The sequence below is a fragment of the Pteropus vampyrus genome, unplaced genomic scaffold, assembly GCF_000151845.1.
Source record: "Pteropus vampyrus isolate Shadow unplaced genomic scaffold, Pvam_2.0 Scaffold44, whole genome shotgun sequence".
Lineage (NCBI taxonomy): Eukaryota > Metazoa > Chordata > Mammalia > Chiroptera > Pteropodidae > Pteropus > Pteropus vampyrus.
Genome location: NW_011888825.1, coordinates 1,640,703 through 1,662,795, shown reverse-complemented (window position 1 = coordinate 1,662,795; position 22,093 = coordinate 1,640,703). Strand labels below are relative to the sequence as shown.

Sequence of the window (22,093 nt, the reverse complement as noted above, 5' to 3'; positions counted from 1 at the left end):
TCAGTCCTGAAACACTGGATGGAGTAAAGAGGATGTCTGTGTCATCAGAGGCAAAAGAAGTGGTAGTTGTAAACAGACCATTAACTGTAATAGTCAAGCAATGAAGATTTTTGTGGTTCCTGTGACCTAGGGACATTATAAAGAAATTGTTGTATTTTAGAATACTTTGTTTAAATGAATGTGGCTATCATGCATAAATTTGTGGAGTTTGTTAGGACACTTACTGGTGGAAGTGATGAACAAAGCAAAGCTGGTATCAAATCCCTTCTAGAACGTTGGTCAAGACCTAACTGTCACCCAATCCAGCGAGCAGGTGATTGCTGAACAGGAAGGCATATCTGTCCTATAACGAGACCAGATTAGCTTGAAATGCAGAACAGTAGAGTCGTGAAGCTAGATTAGTTGGCAACCTTGACAATTTTAATAAGAAAAGTTACTCTCTTGCCTGATTTTCTTATAGAAAAGTCTCATGACCAACCAGCTGTGATCATTCCCCCAGAACCAACATGAGACTCTAATGATAAAAGATGGGTTGTGATTCATTTACTCTAGTCTTATATTCAGTGCCATTCAGCAAGAATGGCAAAGCAGCAGCACCTCACATCCAGGAAACTGTCAAAAAGGACCACTTAAGAGCATGTTACTGAGCACGTCAGACTATACACCATCGGAGCCGCTAAATTGAGGTCTAGCCACGTAAACACACGCCTGCTCCGTGGCAAGGCTGAGTAGCTTGGATTTCCAGGGCAAGATTCGGAATAAGTGGGGAAGTCGCCAGAGCAGGAAGGCCTCAGGCCAATTATGCAATTAGCCAATAGCCTATGCTGGCCTCCACATTTGTTTAGATAAATTTTGAAATCATCAGCGAGCTCTTGAGCCAGATTCCCTCTTTGTGAGGAGAAAGTCAGACTGTATAAACCTGCATAGCGCCACACATAATGGGTGTGGGACACGTTCCACTTCCCACCCCCGGGGGCAGGAGCAGAATTGGTCTGTAGAGAGACCTCTGGCTGTGTGTGTGTGGCCTGCTATGGTCCTCACTGGTGGGTGGGGAAAGGAGGGTCACCGCCGAGTGTGGCCATTGGATCAGAGACCTCATGGCCAGGCCACCATAAGCACACTGCCTGCCCGGGCCCTGCCCTGTCCCCTACTTCAAGGCTCACCCCTGCCACATTTGGGCCTGTAGAGGAGATGTTAATTAGCAAAGACTGGGGCCCCAGGAAAGGAGGAGGGCTCTCAGCCTCTCTGTTCCAAGATGGTTTTTTTAGACCTAGGAAGGAGAACTGGGCTCCAAGGTTGCTTTTATTTGAGGCACTCAGAGTGCTTCCCACGTATCTCATTTATCCTCCTGACACCCCTGAGAGGTAAGTTTGTTTGAGATTTCTACAAAGTTATGATTATGCCTATAGATTTGAGTTCCTGACTCTATGTCATTCTAAACCTTGAGTCTCATCCCCATCTCACTTTTCCTAACATAACTAAACCCTTCGGGTAATGAAATGTCTCAGGCTTTAGCCTAGCCAAAGGGTGATTTTTTTTTTCTCTCTTCCTTTTTTGTTGTTGTTAAGTTTGATTTATTACTTAGCATTCTAGCCAGACTCGATGGATGTTCAGAATATTATAAATAATGTGGATTGAAAAGATTGTGCTGAAATGTTTATTGCATTCTTAGAAAGAGAACAAGGAATGGTGTGGAGAGCGTGGCCGTGGTGAAGGAGGGGTGTGAGGAGGGAGGGAAGGCAGGGCTTGCTCCTAGGATATTTTAGTGTGTCAATAAAAGACAGTGCTCTGAAAGGAAAGAACTTATATTGCAGTCCTGCTATCAAGAATGCAGAAGTGTTCCAGTGGGTGTAAAGAATATACTTCAAGAATGTCAGGACCATAAGGAACTAATCATTAGACATTCCCGCTCTCATTTCCTCACCCACAGTGCTTGAAGAAGGCTGTTAACGGCGAGGTCTGCCCATGCTTTAAAACTAGCTCTCCAGCATGCTAGCTTTGGGGGACCCTCTGGGATGGCCAGCAGCTGCGGCTAGCTATGTGTGAGTGACAAAGCACCTCCTTTTGACTTATTTTGCACCCGGTACTTTAGCATCCCAAATCTTCATGTTTCAGGTACACTACCAATACAAAAGTTATCCAAGATCAGGACCCCTGACGCAGAGAAATAAATGGCACACTAGTCTGTTTACATCCAGCAATCACATTTTAAGCTGAAATCATACCAACTTCTTCCTGTCACGTAGTTCTCATCGCAGGTTCTTCTTCCTGTCTTGGGCCTTTCCTTAGGCTTCTGTAACGAAGAAGACAGTCAGAGTTCCTTAGCAGCTAAGGCCATCTGGCTCAGCCTGATGCTAAATAGAAAAGTCTGGCAATCTGGTAGAGATGATTCACCGAGTCTCTGTTCTAAGCGAGAACAGTCTTTTGGCCTCTCCAGCTGCTGCTATGATCTTGTGGACCTTTTCAGAACAAAACTCTCTCTGTCAAGAGGAAATGAGGCCAAGGTAATATCGTTGTGAGACTGGGGATTAATTGTGGCAGCAAATGAGTTTGTGTGTCAAACACATCCCAGGCTGCTCCTCTTCCTCACGAGGCTATTTGTCTCCAGCAAGGACAGTCATTGGGTACCTATTTTGCCCCCAGGACAGTGGCCTTCCTACCAGCTGGAGACTCCGACCCATTATTAATGTTGTGCCCAGAGAAAGTCACAGCTCTTCCTATCACAGTAATAGATGATATTTGATTTTATGGTGCAGAGAACTTCTAATGAACTTTTGATCCTAACCTCTACAGCAGTGGTTCTCAAACTTTAATGCTAGAAGAATCTCATGGAGGGCTTATTAACAAACACCCAGCTTCCTGGGCCCCACGCCCAGAGCCTCAGACTCAGTAGGTGTGAGGTGGGGCCCTTGAAGTTGCATTTCTAACCAGTTCTCAGGTGATGCTGATGCACCTGAGGTCACATTGCGAGTAGTACTGCTCTGAACATAAACATAGCATTTCTAGGTACTTTTCCATAATAACCTCAGGAATATCTGTGAATAGAGGGTGATAAAAAGTTATAGGAAATGAATGGAATGTGAACTGGGACTTTTGGATTTGATACAAAAAGGGGTCACTTAGCTGAGAATTTCGAGTAAATCATCTGTTAGAAAGAAACCCATGAGCGTCTGGTAAAATCCCACCATTTCACTAAAATATAACTCTGTTCATTTATTTGAAAAATACGTATTGAATATATTCTCTTATAAGTTTACATTCAGATCACTAACTGCTAATGGGTAATAAATATATTGATTTTGAGTTTGGCAATACCAACTGTACTTACTTTACTTGTATCCTTTCATTGTTCTTTAGAACGATGTTCCTTAATAACTTGTTTATAGATAGTATATATTCTTTCATTCATTCATTCACTCACTCATTCATTCATTTAATCATTTATTCATTTTCATATTGATTGAGTACTTACTATGTGCCAAGTACTTCTAGCTGCTAGACTATCTCCACATTAACTACCATCCAGTAAAAATGTCATTTGAAATCCATACTACTGACTCAATATCCAAGCAATGTTTGATGATGCAGTCGTATTAGCCTAAACAATGAGCTGCTGTCCAGTCAACTAAAACACAAATACATGTTGAGCTTGTATTAAATGACATCTGTGCTAGTCACCTATAGATACCATGCTGGGACACAGATGTGGAAACGCATGGTCTGTCCTCTCAAAGAATTTACAGACTATCAAGGAAAGTAAACCATGAACCCATTCATTAATTTACCCAAGTAATAAGCCCATTTCTGTAACATATGTGTTCAGTATGCAGAAGAAGCCTAGGAAAAGCATTCCTAAGACTGCCTTGGGCTTGAGAGACATGTCCCTGGAGAGGGAGAGTTTCTGAGCTGAGACTTAAAGCTGGTGTCGTGTGCCAGGGGTGTAGAAGCCGGCAGCAGGCTCTGAAGCAGTGTGAACAGTCCTTGCCAAGGCACAGGGTGTGAAGGAGCACAGCATGTGAGGGTGAAAGGCCTGGGGCGGGAGGACAGGCATTGGAACTGGATCATTTTGTTGAGAATGTGTCATAATTCAACTTTTTAATTTTCTTTTGAAATGATTTCTGAAATATCTGAAAGACCATGTAAGTCAACAAATAATTCAAAGCCAAATCTGACATTTTGAATTATCTGTTCTACTTTTTTTCAGAGAATGGATAAGGAGAAGTCGATGACATCATTTTAATATTATCCTCAAACACCTTTCTTATTTGCACTAACAACACACATTTGAAAGGCAGATATTTTGTGGTTTTGTTCCTGGTATGTGATAGGCAAATACCTGGTATTGGCTGGAACGGGCTAATGTTTGACCCGTGACACTCAGTTGTGGCCATCAAAGTGCCTTTTTATGACTGTATTTTTATGGTCTGCTTAAGCCTCTTATATATCGACTGCCTTCAGAGGAAGGGAGAGAAGAGAAGGACTTCTATCTGGGTTGCCTTATCCTTGAAAGTGATTTAAGCCACATTTCTTAGGACAGTACTCCAGGCTGGATCCCTAAAATGCAGCTGTTTCCCAGTCTTTCAGCTCTGCTACAGTGAATCCTTGGGCCTCAAATGCTTCTAGTCATCCTTCTTGCCAATAGAATCATTGCTCAACAGTTTTTAGGCTGATCATATTCTGGAATGTATAGCCAGAGATCTTGTCCCTTTGTTTTCAGTGGGTTCATTGGTGATGTCATTGAATCTGGGCACAATGTCAGATGGGTTTGGAGGGCACCCAGTTTCCACTCGAAGTTTTTTCTTAGAAACACCCACCATTTGCTGCCGTACTGAGGTCTCCACTACTGAAAGTGGAGCCCTCCCTCTGTGAAGGTCAAGTCGTACAGCTCCTCAGATGATATGCTGTTCATAGAAGATGACTTTGGGGGTGTTGAGAAGTATTTGAGACTAGTACTGAAGGGAGGTGACATCGTCGCAGCATTCCCCGCAGTGCAGGGAGAGACTCCTTCACGGTGTGACTGTGCCTGGAGTGATACCGTACATTTGGTGTTGCATCCCTGCAGACTGACTATCTCTGCATGTTTCCTAGTTTGAACTGCAAGCCTGGTGCTGCCCACGGGGCTCACAACTCTGACGGCTCTTTTCCTGCCACTAATAAAAAACTACAAGTTGACTAGTGCGCCAGGTAGTTTTCACTCCATCCCTCCTGTGAAGCATCTCACTGCAGCAATATCATTAGTGTTTCAGGGCCTAAAGAGGAGACCATTGGGGCATTCTGGGTAGATGATACACTTCTCTCTTCTGATAGAGCAAATAAGAATTGCATTTTATTGAAGTGCTCTTAATTTAGGTATTTTTATACATTTAGGTATGCAGGCTGTTGGAGAATTTTATGTGAGCATAAATTTCAAAATCTGTTTTCATGATGGAGTCTTTGAAGAGTGAGATAGGGAAGATTTTCAAGACGAGTATGGCACCCATGTTGGTTACATTGAGGGTAGCCGAGCCTAAGGGCAGGGCTGGCCATCTCCTTGGAGGTCCCTTGGTCCTGAGCTGTTGGCATTGCGCAGTGGGTTGCACACGGGCAATGTTGAAGATGTAAGGTGATCACAGAGAGGAGAAAGATCGAAGTGTCTTCCATCCAAACACTGATGAATGTGAATGCCACTTCCGTAGCAAGAACAGCTTCCAGTAGGTAATAAGAGCAGCTCATGCCAATCGAGAACGTGCCATGTGCCAAGAAGTATATTCAGCATTAAGCATTTTACTTTTTTTCTCTTCTCCATGACAACTCTGAGAGCTAAGTGTTAGTAGTATTCTCTTGATTTTAAGCTCGGAAGATTGGGTCCCTTACCCAAATGATAGCACCATGATTTGAATGCAAGCCATCTGGCCTCAACCCGTGGTACAACTCTAGTTGTTTTGCTACACCGCCTCCCAAAGAGGGGAAACTTGTATTCACGCATACATGCATCTGTTCTCATCCACCGTCATTTTGCCACACAGTTGGGAAGTGGCATACACTGTGCTGGAAGTTAGAGGGACGGAGAGCTTACAGTCACTCAGTGGTGACCACTTGAAAGCAGGGGTGACCTTTTGAACACAGTAGAGCTAATTTCTCTGCCTCAATGATGGAGATGGGCTTCACAGCCAAACCGAGTGATCATGACATACGTTCTGGTTATCTGGGAAAAGATTCAGCTCTTAAAGTGAAAAGACCACGTCTGGCTGCTCTCTCCAGCCCTTATTTTTCTTTTCTCCCACAGCTCTTAACAGTCATCTTTCTTCTGCCCTCCCCACTGTGGCTCTTGGTTATATACAGTCCATGTCACCTTAGAGGCCAAAGGAATGGTGAGATTAAGTGGGGGCAGATGTGGCCTCCAAGATGACAGAGTGGCTCCCCACCCAAAGTACCAGAAATGATGCTAGCAATCCCAACTTTAATTGAAATGCATTTACCAGGATTCTTGCAAACTTTTGGTGACATCTTGTGTCTACTATTTCATCCTACTTCTACCACCACAATCTGGCTTCTATTCGATTTCAGCAACCGCTGGTGGCCCGCACTTGACGACTCAGCCAAAGCTCTTATAAAGTGAAACAGCCTCCAATACGGGCAACAGCCATCAGTTTAAGAAACACGCTTTTCATTTGGGAATAGAACTGTCAAAACAGGAATGGCTGCAGTGTGCCACTTCTTCGTGTTAGACCATGTGTCCCCATAGACCAAGCAGGTACAGAGTTCGCTGGCCGGGAGGATATCTCTTCCCTGGAAACTGCTGGGAACCCATTCACAAGTTCTTCTTCTCTAACTCTCCTTTTCTACACTCCATAATAAGTCCCCTTTCTGTTTCCAGTTGTCATTACATCACCCTTCATTCCAACAAAGTTTCGTAATGTGTTATTTCTAAGCTTACATATTATTAACATTCAGGGATGGCAGTTTCCTGATGCCATGTAGGAAGGCACCCTAATCTCACCCGCAATATGTTTCCAAATCCCACTGTGGGATGCTGGTTTCTGGAAAGTATTAGCATTCCTTCCCCCCATATGCTGCTAGAACCTGAGAGAGAGAGAAGATGCATGCTTTTGAGCTACAGCCTGGCATTCACAATAGGAAGAGATAAGTTGAATTTTTCTTTATGGCACTTACAACCTTCTAGCACACTACACAGTTTACTTATTTCGGTTTTTGTCTGTCTTTATCCATTGCACCCTTCAACACACACAAAGCATGCACGCACACACGCACATGAATAGCAGCTCAGTGAGGTTGAGGACAGGGATTCTCTTCTGTTTTGTTCATCGCTGTATCACCAGTGCCTAGAACAGTGCCTGTGACCCTGTTCCATGCTCAGTCAATATTTGTTAAATCAATCAAAAGCCAATAGAGATGCAAATCCAGAGATTATAAGGATGGTTTTTGTTTTCCTAACAATATCATGAGTGAGGACCTATTCCATTTATTAGTTAAACATTTATTGAATAGTTCATTGTGTAATGTATATAAAGGGCCTAGTACCACTGGTAATAGTGGTAGTTGCGGCTTTTATGAAAAGCACTGTGGTAGCAGGAACAAGGTACATTCACCTGGGACCTACTTAACCCAGACATCTGATGGACCCCTACGTGGTGTACCCTGGGGGAGGAGGGAGTCCCCAAGGGAGAAGGTCCAAGCAACTAGTTCAGCTTTCTTTACAGAGGGGGAACTCTCCTGCCCTGGTCTTTGCTCCAAATACCTCTTTCCCAGAACCTGAGCACATCTATTCACCTTGACTCTTCAGGACATCTGTAGCATTAATCAAAGAATACTTATAAAATAATAGGATATATGACTGTGAAAGACAAGAATTTGGTATCTGAGATGGCTTCTTAATGGTGACAGCTATTTCAATTGGAACTTCGGCCCATTCACAATTAGGTGCTGGATGCAAGTCAGGACTATGCTCAGAGAAGCAACACCCTTGAACTATCCTTTCAACACTAAACCAGTAAAGTAAAATTGTTCTCATGTTACTCATATAGTTTTCCAAAAAATAATTAGAGACGAATAGTTACTTTTGCTGATGGTGTCTTTACTGAAAGATCTTGGTTACAAGGAAGAGGAAATGACTCTGGCTCATTTAGGTTAAAGAACATGTAATTTATTTGAATGATGTCGGGTTACTTGCGAGAATCTAAGGGATAATTGGGCCCGCCACATCTCAGGAAGAGTCGGAACAAAGGCACGTCCTGGGACCTTCCAGCCTGATTTGGGGACCACCCCTCTAGAGTGTCACAATTACTGTGGCTGAGCCCCAATGCTACTTAGAGAGCCTGGTTGGCCTTACTTGGGATCGACTGCTGGACCCATCAGCTATGTATATAGAGTCAGGGTCAAGTTGAACAAACATGGCTACTGCCTTCTCCCCCCGACCCCAAATAATATGGTTGTTTTGAGGTTTGGAACTCAGAGATTCAGTTCTGATCTACCACTCAGTAGGCTTTTGCATCTTGGTCAAATGTTTTGCTTTAAAAAAAAAAAAAAAATCAGATGGATTAGCATTTGATATATTAAAAAACATTGATGGCCGTACCTCTCTGCCCTGCCGTTCTGTACCAGAGTTGGAATGTTGGCAGTGGCGCCCTCCTGCCTTCTTGCCCAGCATCCCTAAGTGATGCCCGGCGATGTTTCCCGGTCCATACGGCACAAATGAAGGGTTTGTAATGGTGAATCCACAGCCTGACTGGAGCCATCCAGAAATCTTTTGACACTCAGTCAAGAGGGAATTGTCAAAACAAGATATCCATAACAGAGTTCCTGACTGTCTTTTCAAACACACTTGAATTTCTGCCAGACTCCAGACAGATTCACATTCCCAGGGGTAACACACAGCACAACGAGGGGATATTTCTTAGCAAATATTGATGTGCCAAAGAATTGGCATTAAATTATTGACTTGACAACTCATCATAAGCTGCTTTTGATTGCTGATATGAAGAATTATCTATTTACAATTGAATTCTGCTGTTGAATTGTGGTGATTGCTGGGCTGAACTTATTTCAAGGAAAGGAAATGAATAACACTTTAAGAACACTGATGGGGCCTAGAAACTAGTCAGCACTTTCTGTGTAGGAAGCAACAGTAATGGCTGAGTTTTTACATACTTTCTCTAAGGAAGGTATTATGTGCAGAGCTTTTTTGTTTTGTTTTAGGGAGGCAAGATGGATTGATTTTTTTTCCTTTCTCATGAGACTGGGAGGCCCTGAAAGAGCTAGTGTGTATCTTTGCATCCCTTGGACCTGACCACCAGTAGGCATTTAGTAAACATTTGTTGAGTTCGGCTTTGGCGTGAATAAATCTAACTCTCTCAGGCAAATCTTACCTAGCACAGTGCCCTTGGTCAGCTGCCCATTGGGATAGCTTGACCAAGTCTGACCCCTTCATTATGACCTGATTTGCCCTGGGCTAGTGAGATGAGCTCTCACATTGGGTCTCTGTTGACTGAGTATTGGTCTCACCACCCTTGTGGCTGTGACAGAGCCACCTGACGCCTAGACCCTGAGAACCTGCCTTTCACTAGGCCTCCATCCAGTTCCTCTGACCTGTCTCTTGCAATCTTAATTCCTTTTAATTTCCTGTTTCTAGGCAAGTTCTTTTTTTCTCATCCCAACCCCCGCTCCTCTCAGGTCACCTTCCCTGATTCCTGCTTCCTGCTGAGAATGCTCTCCCTCTCTCTGGCCCCCAGATGTTTTTCCCTACACCTTCCTCTTTTCCCACAGTTGGCCACCTTCTCTTTACAGTCGATTCTTTTCAAGTTTATCTATTTATGCAGAACATTGCCTCTTGTCTGTGCTGAAATGGGTTACCAGCCCAGGGACTAGGGAGATGAATTTTTTCCAGATGGGGCCTGGGCCCTCAGAGGGCAGGGCTGAGTTGCCAGTGTAAGGAAGGTTCCTCTCTCTTCCCCAAGTCACCTCAGCACAGATCCAGGCCAGACCTCAGACACACTTGGGGTACCAGGCTTGCCACTCCAAAGAGTCATTTCAGAGAAGACTGCAGTTCTTACGTGCAGGAAGCTTGTACTTTTCAGAAGGGCCAGTGTCTGGTCAGCATCGGCCATGTGTGGCCATTAGGAAATGCCACGTAATCCCCTGCAGCCTTGGGAAGTGTGGATGATCCCTCCTGAGCCTTGAGGAAGCAGATGTAGAAGAGCTGGGTAACTTGCTCACTCGGGCTAGCCCGGGCCAGGCCCGAGTTTTAAGTACTGCCTCTTCTCTCACTCTGTGTTTCTCGGCCACATCTTGTCAAAAGACAGACACAAATACAGTCACAAACACATTCCGTCAGTGTGACATAAAGCCAAGAAAAAGTTATGATCTGTTGAATTCAAGTTTTCTTTGTTTTCAGTCAGAATCAAAACCATAGGCACATTCTAGGCTGATTCTAGGCCTTCTAATATATTTCTTTGAGGAGTTTCACTATCAGTTCTTCAGCTGCATTGTCATTTCTGTGTCACAAACCATGGGTTTCTACCTTCATTCAGCCAGAGTTCCTCAGGTTGCCTCTGATCCTGGCTCCCTGGCTCCCTGGGTCGGGCCAAGCTCCACGATACTCCCTCCCAGAGAATGTGGCCATTTGCCCAAAGCCAGTCCTGCTGTTGGCCTCCTGCCTCCATGGGGCTCTCTTCAGGGCAGTGTGTCACAGTTAACCTGTGAGCCCCCATTTTCTCACCTATAAACTGAGGAAAATTGTTGCTCTAATCACCTTATTGCCTTATAGTGAGAATAATATGGAATTTAAGTACTGTAAAACGTTTTGAGCATGTGTACCTAATGGCATAACAGTAGCTCTTATTTTTTCACCTCTGTTCTTGTTCCGTTACTGTGGTCATTCTCATTCTCATTATTAATTGTGCCATCACAGCTAACGTGCCCCCAGCCCGAGTTCCCCTCTGCCCATCCTCCCCTGTAGTTGAACAGGTTACGATGCTGGGCACAACTTCAGAGCTCCCTCATTCTTCCTGCAGATCTTCCAGGTCCCCCTTGGGTTTGCTTTAATCTTCTTCTCTTGCCTGCGACCCCGTCCTCAGTGTGTGCCCCTGCCCTGACCTTCCCTTCCTCAAAGGCCTTTCACATTTCGGTTTTTCACAGCTTCTCTCACCTGGTGTCCACTTGGCTGTGCTCTGCTTGCCTTTTGACTTCAGCCAGCGTCTCGCTTAGCACAGCTGCCCTTCCTGTGGCTAATAACTGAAACGGATGCTGCCAGATATTCCACTCTGAACTTCCCACCTTTCCTGGACTCCCGTCATCACCACTGGGCCTCGGCTAGAATTGGGCTCTCTGTTTCCAAACCAAATGCCACCCAGGTGTTCCTCTGCTTTTGCTCCTCTTTCTTCTTTTTTGGAATGAATGACATTTTATTTCTGTTGTTAAACTGAGAGACCGGCTCTCTCCCAGGCTGTTTATGGCCATTTATCTGTCGTACACAAGGCACCATTCTTGGGCAATGGATTATACAAGCAATAATAATTATTGTCATCATAGTTACCATTTATTCAGTGCCAGTTCTGTCCTAGAAGTTTCATGTACTTCATCTTACTGCACCCTCACGACAAGCCTATGTAGTCAGTATTTTTAGGCTTGTGTTCCAGATGGTGGAACCAAACTCAGAGTTAAGGAATTTCCCCAACGTCTCATAGCTTGAAAGTAGCAGGTTTAAAGTCAGGTCTCCCTGACTCCCCCCAAACCATGCCCCTTCCACCACATTAGAGTGCATGATCCCTGTCCTTGAAAATCCTATGACCTAAGGAAAGAAATATTAATAAATAATATAAGAATTTAAAGATGGAGGACAGTCATTTAAGAGCAATAGCCTGGCTATAAATGCTTCTCTGACTCAGGGGAGCCATGCTTCAGTCATGGGCTGAGCAGTCTTCCTGGAGGAAGTGGCATCTGAGTTGAGTGTTCAATACCTTGGTTCTGGGGGAGGGTGAGAAAGAGATGAGGGTGTGTACACATAGGAGGTAAGAGGGTGTGAGATTGGCCGAGGAGATAAAGGGAGCCCACTGGAGCTGCAGAGGAAGCTTGGAGGGATGGGGTGAATGCCAGGTAGGAACAAAACCAAACTCAAAAAATCAGACAAGACTTATGCACAGTGTTTTAATGAAAGTACTATTGGGGGAAATTAAAATGTGGAACTGCGGTGTGAAATAGAATAAGGCACTAGATGCCCAGTTACCCCACCACCCGTGTCTGGGCAAAAACCCCCACGGTGGTTTCCCCAGCCCAGCAGAGCTCCTAGGAGGTTGGAGGAAGGCGGCCAGTGCCCACGCCCTGTGGCTGACTAGCAAAGCAAACACAGCCCCGGAGTGGGCCGGTCTAGGCCAAGGGGTGATCTCAAGGGTAACTACAATTCTCCAGCCATTCAATCCGGAAATCAAAGTGTAAATATGTTCACCTTCTCTGCACAGCATCTACTCTTTTCTTAGCTTATTTGCCCAGTAATGAGATGAAAGGGAACATTTACATGAACTTTTGAAAACAAATATTTCAGTTTTGTCTTCTCTCCTGTTCATTCCCCACCTCTACTCAGGAGTCTGCTGCGAAAAATCTGTTTGATCAGTGAGAACCAACCGGTTAATACATAAGCAAATGTCACCTATTGATGGGCACAACTGGAAAAAAGAAAATAAACCACAGGAGCCTTTCACAAATGTCCTATGTGGATCTTTAGAGGTTATTAGCTCTGACTCTTCCAATGTGAAGGACCAGGCAGACAGAGAATATGTATTTTGGTTCAAAACAACCAACAACAGATAACCAGTATGGCTTTCCATGTGATAAACAAAATCAAATAAAAAGGCTTCCAGGTAAAATTGCCCTTCATATCCCCCTACGTCCCACCTCCTCACCCCCTAATCCCCCCTGCTCTCCTACCATCCTCACCTCCCACATTTCCTTGCAGCTAAAAGGGAGGCGTGCCAATACAGAGTTCTGCTCTCATTCTCTCAAGAAAAGCCCAGCTCCATATTTTTCTCCTCCTCATCAGTAAGTGCCAAGAGTGGTTACCTACTACGCTCAGCTGTGGCAGAGGTGTTGGCAACACAGCCTCCATAATTTGCAGGTTTCCAGTGTTTCACTGGAAAAAAAATACGGACCATTAATCCAGATGAACAATCTTCAGAAAACACAGCACTATGCCTGAGAGACTGTTTCATATCCTCCTCAGTTTGAAAAGGAGTTTGTTTTCTTACATTTTTTTTTAATTGCTATGAGCTGGACTTGTAAATATTGTAAGTGGTTGAGTAATACTCATCTGGTAAACTGACCAAAGGAAATGGACGTTTTTTTCCACTCATAACTCTGGTATCCTATGCCTGCCCCTGTAAGGGGCACTTGGGTATTGGAAAGGAAAATCTGCCGTGCCAGGTGCCAGCAATACCAGTGCACGGAGCTGAGTGAAGCGCGGGGGGAAACGATCCTGTTGTCAGGAGCCTCGCCAGGTGTTTTTGTGCTAGGGTTGGGGGCAAAGAGCATTCATTGTTTCAGAAGTTGGCAGGCTCCCAGAAATTCAACTGTCTTTCCTCGTTCTGAAATGTCAAACATTTCCTTAGCTGGGGGATGGATGACTAGACCCCCTGAGGTTTAAGCACTACTCTGAGGCAAAAGAAAGAAGTTCTCTCTTTCACATGTGACTGAATGCTATTCAAGTTCTTCTCATGGCCATCCGGCAGGATGGTCTCCTGCGTCCTCTGGCTGGAACCGCTTTCTTATGTCTGAGGTATTGGAGGCTCTTCCCTGCCTCTGTCTTTAAGAAATAGCAAACCTTCTGTGCTTATGTGTGATAGTGATGGTGGTGGTGTATATTTTTTAATGATGCCTTATCTTTTAATGAGACATACTGAAGTATTTGTAGGTGAAATATATCCGGGATTCACTTCAAAATAATATATGGGGGAAGGGGGCAGGGAGCAGGTGAGGGTGTAGATAAAACCAGATTGGCCATGAATCAATCCTCGTTAAAGCTGAGTGATGAGTTCATTACAGTTCATTGTCCTCTTCTGTCTACTTTTGTACTCGTTTAAATTTTTCCACCATAAAAAAGTTATAGGAAGGAAGGAGAAAAAGAGAAGGAGGAAAAAAAGAGAGAAGAAACTCTTTATCCCAGTTTTGCAGCGCAAAGAAGTTTGCGCCTCTCTCCCAGGTAAACCCCACATTGTGTTGGGAATCAGGAGCCCCCTGGTCGGTACCCCCGGTGCAGAGAAAGGGTAAGAGCGTGGCCCAGGGTTCAGTCCTACCTGGATTCCTCTTCCCAGCTGTAGTGCCTTAGCTAAGAGAGCGAGCCTTCCAGAACCTCAGCTCCCTCGTATGTGAACCAGAAACGAGTCATCCGTCGCTGAGAATTTAGCGAGGCAATTCACCCATGGCAGTCAGCATAGAACCTGGCATGTGTGAATATTCTATGTGTGCATGACTTAGCTCTCCCAGCTTTCAGAAGATCCTTGGTTACTCTTTCTGAAACATCCTTCAGAGGAGAGAGCCTCCATTCATGAAGGGTACCAGAGGTGTAATCACATTCCAAGAAAGCCACACTTCTTAAAGAAAGGATTGCCATGATAAGGTCTGTAAACACCTACTCTTTGTCTGAAAGAATCCAAAAGGCTACAGTTGGCTTTTGCTTATCACTGTCACTTGCCATCTTAAAATAACTTCCTCATTTGACCCTCAGTGCACAACAGTTTTCTTAAACCTGTTGAAAATCTCCTACCCAAAGGACCCCTGTTTGTTCTGAAAGGATTTAAAATGTAGAAGTCTTATTTGCCATTGCTTTCAAAGTCCCCCTTTTCATCTTGGAATAAGAACCTAGTTTTTCACATATTATCAAGTGACACTATCTCTGGTGTTAATAGCTAAAATGCATTTTCCTTTTTTACAGGTATTGTATACCCTGTCACACCTTTACTGTGGCACAATTTGTATTATTCACAGTTTCTGTGATAGAGCAATTAGAAGCTTAGAGAGGAATCACTGTATTAATAACAGTTCCAGTAGACCCACCCACCCTTCTGCTAACACTGCTATTACAAGTCTGTGAAGCCCAGACCTTTTTTCTCTGTCTTCCTGGAATTTCTGCGGTGTTTATAGACCGGTATTGTCCACTGTTTGAACTGTTTTCTTGGCCTCCTTGACATATCTTCTCAGCTTCTCTCTCTCTATTGTCTATTCCTTCTCTGTCTTATAGGCTCTTCTCTTTCAGATATTCGATACACTTAATCACTTACATAAAAAAGAATGTGTTGTGCCTCTTTTGTGAGCCAGGGTCCAGTTTTGGTACTGGGGATATGGTGGTGGACTAGACAGCCACAGTCCCTGCCATAATCGCTCATGTGCCAGTAACTGAGGACATAAATCATGATTTAAGAAGGGTCAGTGCAGAGATATAGAGGGACAACAAAAGCATGGTCAATTGGAGATCTAAAAGGAGTTCCTTGAGGAAGTGACACTGATGCTGAGTTTGGAGGACGAGTAGGGATTAACTAGGCCAAGAGGGAGCAGTGCTCTCTGGGCAGAAAGGACGTCATGAGTAAAGGCCCTGAGGCAGGAAGGAGTGTGGTGTGCTGGAGGAACCAAAGGCCAGGATGGCTGGAGCACCGATACAGAGTGTGGCTTCAGGGGTCGCAAGGGCCAGATTGTACAGGGCCTTCTAGGCCACCATGAAGAGTTTGGATTTCAGTTTAAGCATTTGGAGAGTTTTAAGCCAACAAGTAACCCAATCTGATTTCCATTCCAGCTAAATTATGGAGAATGGATTGGGTAAAATGAGCAGCAGGTCAGTCCACTACAGTGGCTCAAATAGGAGCTGGTGGTAACCACTGATGCCTTGAGGCCTCTTCCCTTGGACTACAAGCTTTGTGTGTATAAACTAAAACTGGATGTATGGTTTCTTCCCAACCAGTTATTATTCTTGATATTTTTGTCGCTATTGTTCTCATCACTTGTTCTGCTATTCTTATAATCACCTTGATTTGAAAATTCAGGGTCACTTCTATCAGCCTGTCCTTTGGGCCATCACAGCCTCAAGCCTGAACCCTTGCTGTACAAGGAGCGTCTCAGCCTCAAGTGCTCTCCCAGCTCTGATCCTGCCTGAGCATCAGTGACAGTATTTCCTCCTGAAAAGTCACTCATTATCTCCCTTCTTTCCTCAAACACTTGGTCTTCCCCGCTTGTCTTAGGGTAAGCCTGGGCTCTGGAGGGCCAGCAGTTGCTCTGGAGGCTCCACCTCAGTCTGTCTGCTTCTCCCATTTGCATTATTTTTTTTCTTGACACCAGTCAAGAAGTAGCGGGATTCCTGCCCAGGTGAAGCTTTTGGTCAACCTAAAGATGTTTCTGGAGGAAGAAATGAATGAAAAGATTTGTTCTGATTTTGGCAAGAAGATGGACTGAGATAATATTCAAACACACACATACCCCCCTTACTACAACTGTCTTGAAATGCTAAATAAAATATTACAACACCCCCTAAAATGTTAATGCATAGCTGAATTTACAAGGAAGAAAGGAAATCCCCAGATGAAACAAATGGAGAGAGAACTGGAAACCAGAACCTAAATGAATGAACTGATACTGCAGCTGGGTCATTATCAGCTATAGTGATGTAGAGCAGAAGCGCAGTTCTGTAAAGGCCAGATAGCAAATAGGTGAGGCTTTACAGACCACAGACAGTGTGATATCTTCTTTTCTTTTTCTTTTTTTTTTTTTACAACCCTTTAAATACATATAAAGCATTCTTAGCTTCTGGGTTGTACAAAAACAGACCACAAGCCAGATCTGGTCCATGGGCCACAGTTCGCTGACCCCTGATATAGAGGCTTGGGTTTATGTCCACATGAAGACAGGAGAAAAAAATCCTAGGTCCCCAAGAGGGAGTACTCTCAAAAGATTGGATCACAGGGAGACGACAGGGAAGCTTGCCATATATTTTTATCTTTCCTCTGTAGTTAAAACTGTGGACATGCTATGCTTACATGAGTTGGGTTTTAAATTTATACTATATAAACTACAGTGAACCCTGGGGATCTGTGAATAGAATTCAAGGAGTCTGTGAACTTGGAGGAGAAAGCTAATTGCATCCCACTAACCTCTAATTGAGACTTAGCATTTTCTTCAATTAAGAAGGTAGTCAGAAGACTATAGTTGTATTAATAGGACTTGTGACTTTGTCACCAATAAAATCACAGGTATTTTCACATCAAAATATAGTACATATATTATTATTTCAGAATTTAAAATGTATATATTCTGATAAGTATGTTTCCGCATAATTGGAAATTTTAAAACACACCTCTAAATACTTATTGGGCCAAAGAATTTCTTGATGAAATTTTTTAAATTTTAGAATTTTAAACTAACAACATTTATTTCACATCAAAACTTGTTAGGTTTAGAAGGGTAATATTTAGAAGGAACATGGAAAATGAATAAGTTAACTTTTAATTCAAGAAGTTACAAAACAAAATAAGTACAAAGAAAGTCTGTTAATAGTAGGATTAATAAAAATAAATGCAGAAATTAATAAAAAAAAACAAAATACGAGATGATCAACAAAGTCACACTTCTTCGAAAAAATTAATAATAAGGCACACTTGTGGCAAGGCTAGTCAAGAAAAAAAAGAATGCACAAATAAGTGGTGTTAGAGATGAAAAGAAAGATATAGGGACAGCATAGTGTTTAAATTTTAAGAGAATATAATGAACAGTTTTATGCCAATATGTTTGAATACTCAGAAAAAAATGGGAAATTTCCCAGAAAAATGTAATTTAACAAAACTGACTCGAGAAGAAGAGAAAACAGAATTCCCAATGTGGGAAGCTATCCAAGTGTGGAGTGAGTGTTGAAAAGACATTGAGCAGCCATTCATTCATTTATTCAACAAATATGTATTGAGTCTCCACGCCAGGCACTGTCATGGAAGCTGGGGGTGCAGCAGTAAATGAATAGTCAAAGCTCCGTACTCTGTCAGTTCTGTCCAAGAGAACTTTCTATGATGATGGAAATGTTCTTTATTGTCTCTGTAATATGGCAGCCATAGGCCACATGTGGCTCTTAAGCACTTGAAATATGGTTAGTGCAACTGAGACACTGAATTTCTAACTTTATTTCCTTATAATTAACTGAAATTTAAATAGCCAGATGTGGCCAGTGGTTATCTAGCTAATAAGATCAATAATGTGTTAGTGGCTTCCTATGAGAGAACAAATTGTTGAACTTTCAAGACCTCGACCTTTCCAGAAATAGCTCCTCTGTCTGAGGTGGGCAGCCTTGGTGGCCAGACAACCTTGTGATCCTGTTACTTTACAGAGCATTTTCAGGCGCTTTATCTTACCTGCTCCTCACTTCCCTCTTGAGGCCTCAGGAGCTCAGGGATCCTTCAGTAAGAAAACATTGAGTACTTGTTTCGTGGTAGCCCCATCCCATATCTGATATATGCCACGACCATGTTGCCTCGGCTGCCTGGCTTGGTAAACACTCATTACTTACTGGGTAAGTGTAGAAGAGAGTGAGCTCATTGAGTAAAGGGGCTGTGTTCACTTTGGTCTGCTTCATCAGCGTTGCAGGAATAGGCAATCCTAAGTCTGGATGCATGAGCTAGGGAGATGGAGCAGGATTGGTGGGCGGAGCTGGGCACAGGGAGCAGACTGGCTGGGAGCGCTGATGCTCTCCTTTTGCTTCTCCCGCCAAAAATTTTAGGAAATAAACCAAAAAAAAAAAAGTTTACTAATATAAAAAAGTTACACATGAATAAAAAGTCCCTCTATTGCATATTTTTACAGATGGATGACATAAGTATCTTGGCTCAAGAAGAAAAGGCAAAGCCATGTGGATAGTGGAGAAAATGAATTCTAGAATGAATTTCTTTTCTAAAGCCCTTTGCTTTATTGATGTCTCATCAATGCAAACAGAAAATAGGGCCAGGCTGCACACAGAAGCTATACTGGAGGGGCCAAGCGTGCACATCCCTCCTCACCCGAGTGCTGAATAAGCAGATGCTACCCAGGTCCCAACAGTCTTGCTGTTGGGAGTGATGGCACTTCACTCGCACAATTACTGAGGTGGTGGGGGTGGAAATTGACCAGTGTCCCTGGAGCCCCTCCCTTCTGCACCCACTGGCCTGCAAAGCCAGAGCTGAGCAGCAGCAGTGCCCTGGGGCTGCTGACACTCCTTCCCCCCCCCACACACACACACACACTGGGGCACAAACTGAAGCCTCCCAGGAAACGGATATACTGGAGAACTGCATCTGCTGTCCTCTCCGAAGATACTTAATAATGTTCTTCTGTTGTGTATCATTCAAGGGGTCTTTTATGCTTCTGTTTTTCAGGGATGATAATGGTGATTTTATTGCTGCTTGTGGCTATTGTGGTCGTGGCAGTCTGGCCTACCAACTAATGGCAATAAAGGGACCACCAGCTGTGACACCTGCCAATGATGAAGAAAAGCTCGGCACTCTTTTGATACATGAAAGCTGCTCTCAATAAATTCCCCCAAAGCTCTGAACCCTTGATGTATATTGCTTCAGTGAAAGAATATTACACGGCAGCTCTAGAGAGCTGCTTGGAGTATCAGGCTCAGTGTGACCCTTTTGGTTCCTTGGTCATTTGGGTACTAGCCCAAGGTTCCTCAACTGCCCATGACTGCCAGTGGATTCCAGCCACCCCTTTGGGCACCCTGCAGGCTCATACCAAATTAATAGATAGTTCGTAACCTTGAATGTCTGATCTGGGAAGTCACTTGTCCGTGTAGGAAATAAGCAAACAGCCCAGGCCATGTTGTCCAGTCAGAGAAGGACTGACATGAGGACTGTGACATGGGGACACATCTCTGTATAACCACCGCCCTGCCCGAGACACCCTGCAAGGCTCACCACTCCTTCTAGTGGTGCTTGCTGCCATTGCTGAGACTATTTCTGGACTCTGCTTGGAAGCTGCCTTCAGACCTAAAAGCACATTCTTTTTCATTTCCTTGGTGATAGTAAACCCATTTTTCAAGGCCAAAACATCTTTATAATATAGCAGCCAGAATCAAGTCTGTAGAATAAGGTGGGTGGGGTGGGAGGTGATTAGGCTGGAAAGTACTGTTTAGGGGGTCAAAGAAAGGTGTGATAATAAAGTCTAGAGAACAGTGCCTTTATTTGGCTTCTAAACTGGCTCTCATAACCCAGTGTATGAGTGTGCGCAGTGCATGCATGTGTGTGCATGTATGGAAAAAGGCAGACAGGGGGAGCAAGGCCTGCAGAGGATCTCAGGCCCATGGAAGCATTGGTGAGTTCCAGGTTAGAGGGGCAGAGGACCCATCCTAGTACTGTCTCTTCTATCTGGACCGAAGGCAGGCTGCCCAGCTGGCCTTGCTTTGCCCCCCCTGGCAAAGAGGGGAAGAATTCAGATTGACCATGGAGCGGTTTCTGAAGTGCAAGATTTTACTGAGGAAAAGGGGAGAACAGGCCCAAGGCGGGGAGTCCTGGGGGGAGTCCCCTGTGGATTTCATAGGCACTGCGGGTGACTTCTCTCAAGAGAGTAGGATCTGACCGACAGAGACAGACATAAGAGGAGAAGCACGGCACAGCCTGGCATGGTGGTATCCCCACGACCCCGAGGCCTGCGACCTGGTGTGTTCGGAAGACCTGGGTCCAGACACAGGGCCTATAGTCAGAGGGGAACCATGACTTCTTGTGTTTGGTAACACTTTGTAAATTGTTGCAAAGTGTGGGTGACCCTATTTCCAGTAGCTCTTCCCTAGAGGGGCTGGGTCACCTGAAGGCCTTGCCTGGCCCTGCTCTACCTGAGCCGTCCTGCTTCTCTCTGGTATGTGCATGTGGCAGTGACATACACATCTCTCCCATCTTCACATGGGACTCTGCTTTACGCTAGGAGACAGGGCAGTGCTGCATTCACAACCACCCAAATCGGAGCAGCCTAGATCCACCCCAGAGGTAGGTGTCTCGCATACTGTAAGTCCATCTGAGGTCAACTGGCTCTGATGACATCTCCTCGCTCCAGAACCTGGGCCGATGGAACAGCCTTCATGGGCTCTAACAGAGGAAAGAGGATTCTGGAAACGCTCACACTAGCAGTTGACTGTTCTGCTCAGAGGTGAACCCGTTGCCTCTGCTCACAGCTCACTGGCCAGGACCAGTCACCTGGCCCTGCTAAAGTGCGAGGGAACCAGGAAGTGCCCAGAAGGCAGCCTGAGCTAGGTGGTAAATGTCCCAGTGACAATCATACCACTTACCAGCTATGCGACCACGGGCCTGTTTCCTCCTTCAGAAAATGGAGAGAAGAATATTTCCTGCCTTAGAGGGCTGTTGTGAGGATAAGGTGAGTTAGCACAGAGCACACTGCTTGGCTCAGCTGGAAAAGGATTCTTCCTCTAACCCAAGTCTAGACCCATTGGGCCAGATGGTCCCCAAATCCATACTCAGATTCTATCGCACGCCTCCAAAAACGTAGGGCAACAGAGCGAACCGTTGTGAGGACGTGCGAGCGAGCTGGGGCAGAGCAAGGCTTTATTTGGACCCTAGTGCCTGCCGACCTCCAGGGTCTGTGAATACATGCAGACCTAGGCTAAGCCTTGGGACGCTGAGGCCCTGGGCACAGATTTAGTGGAATAGCCAAGCTGTGTTTAGTTGGGAGGTGGCGAAGGGATGAGAGGGCAGGGAACGAGCGTGAGACATGCTGTCGGAAAACTGGATTGCAAAGTGAAGGAGAGGAAATGGAAGCAGGCTCGTTTCATGATGGATGATTTCCCGAAGGAGAGGGGCCATGCTGCACAGGGGGCCGAGGGCTTCTGGATGGTACAGCTTCCTGGGGTGCGTTTTCCTTGTGGGGGGAGCAGGGCGGTTGCTAATGGATCACCGAACAGAGGATCAAGAATCCAGAGAGCCAAGTCTTTCAGTGTTGTCGTGCAAAACCCCAAATCTGTATAAACAGCATCTCCTCGGAGCCCCCCACTTCGTGGCTCATGGGAGGTGGTATTGAAGGTCTGTTTGACTTTCTCACCTCCTCTTGACTTGCTCAGCACGGAGCCCCGGCAACTCATGGGGCGTCTTTGAACCAG

At 44.7% G+C, this 22,093-nt stretch overlaps 1 long non-coding RNA gene across 1 annotated transcript in view; it reads left to right on the top strand.

Annotated features, from left to right (window-relative positions):
* LOC105291262 overlaps positions 1 to 19,537 on the top strand; it is a 91,077-nt gene extending 71,540 nt beyond the window's left edge. The window contains exon 2 of the long non-coding RNA XR_895809.1: positions 19,362 to 19,537. This is a non-coding gene — a long non-coding RNA (uncharacterized LOC105291262). The remainder of the gene's footprint in view (positions 1 to 19,361) is intronic.
* The last annotated feature ends 2,556 nt before the right edge of the window (positions 19,538 to 22,093 follow it).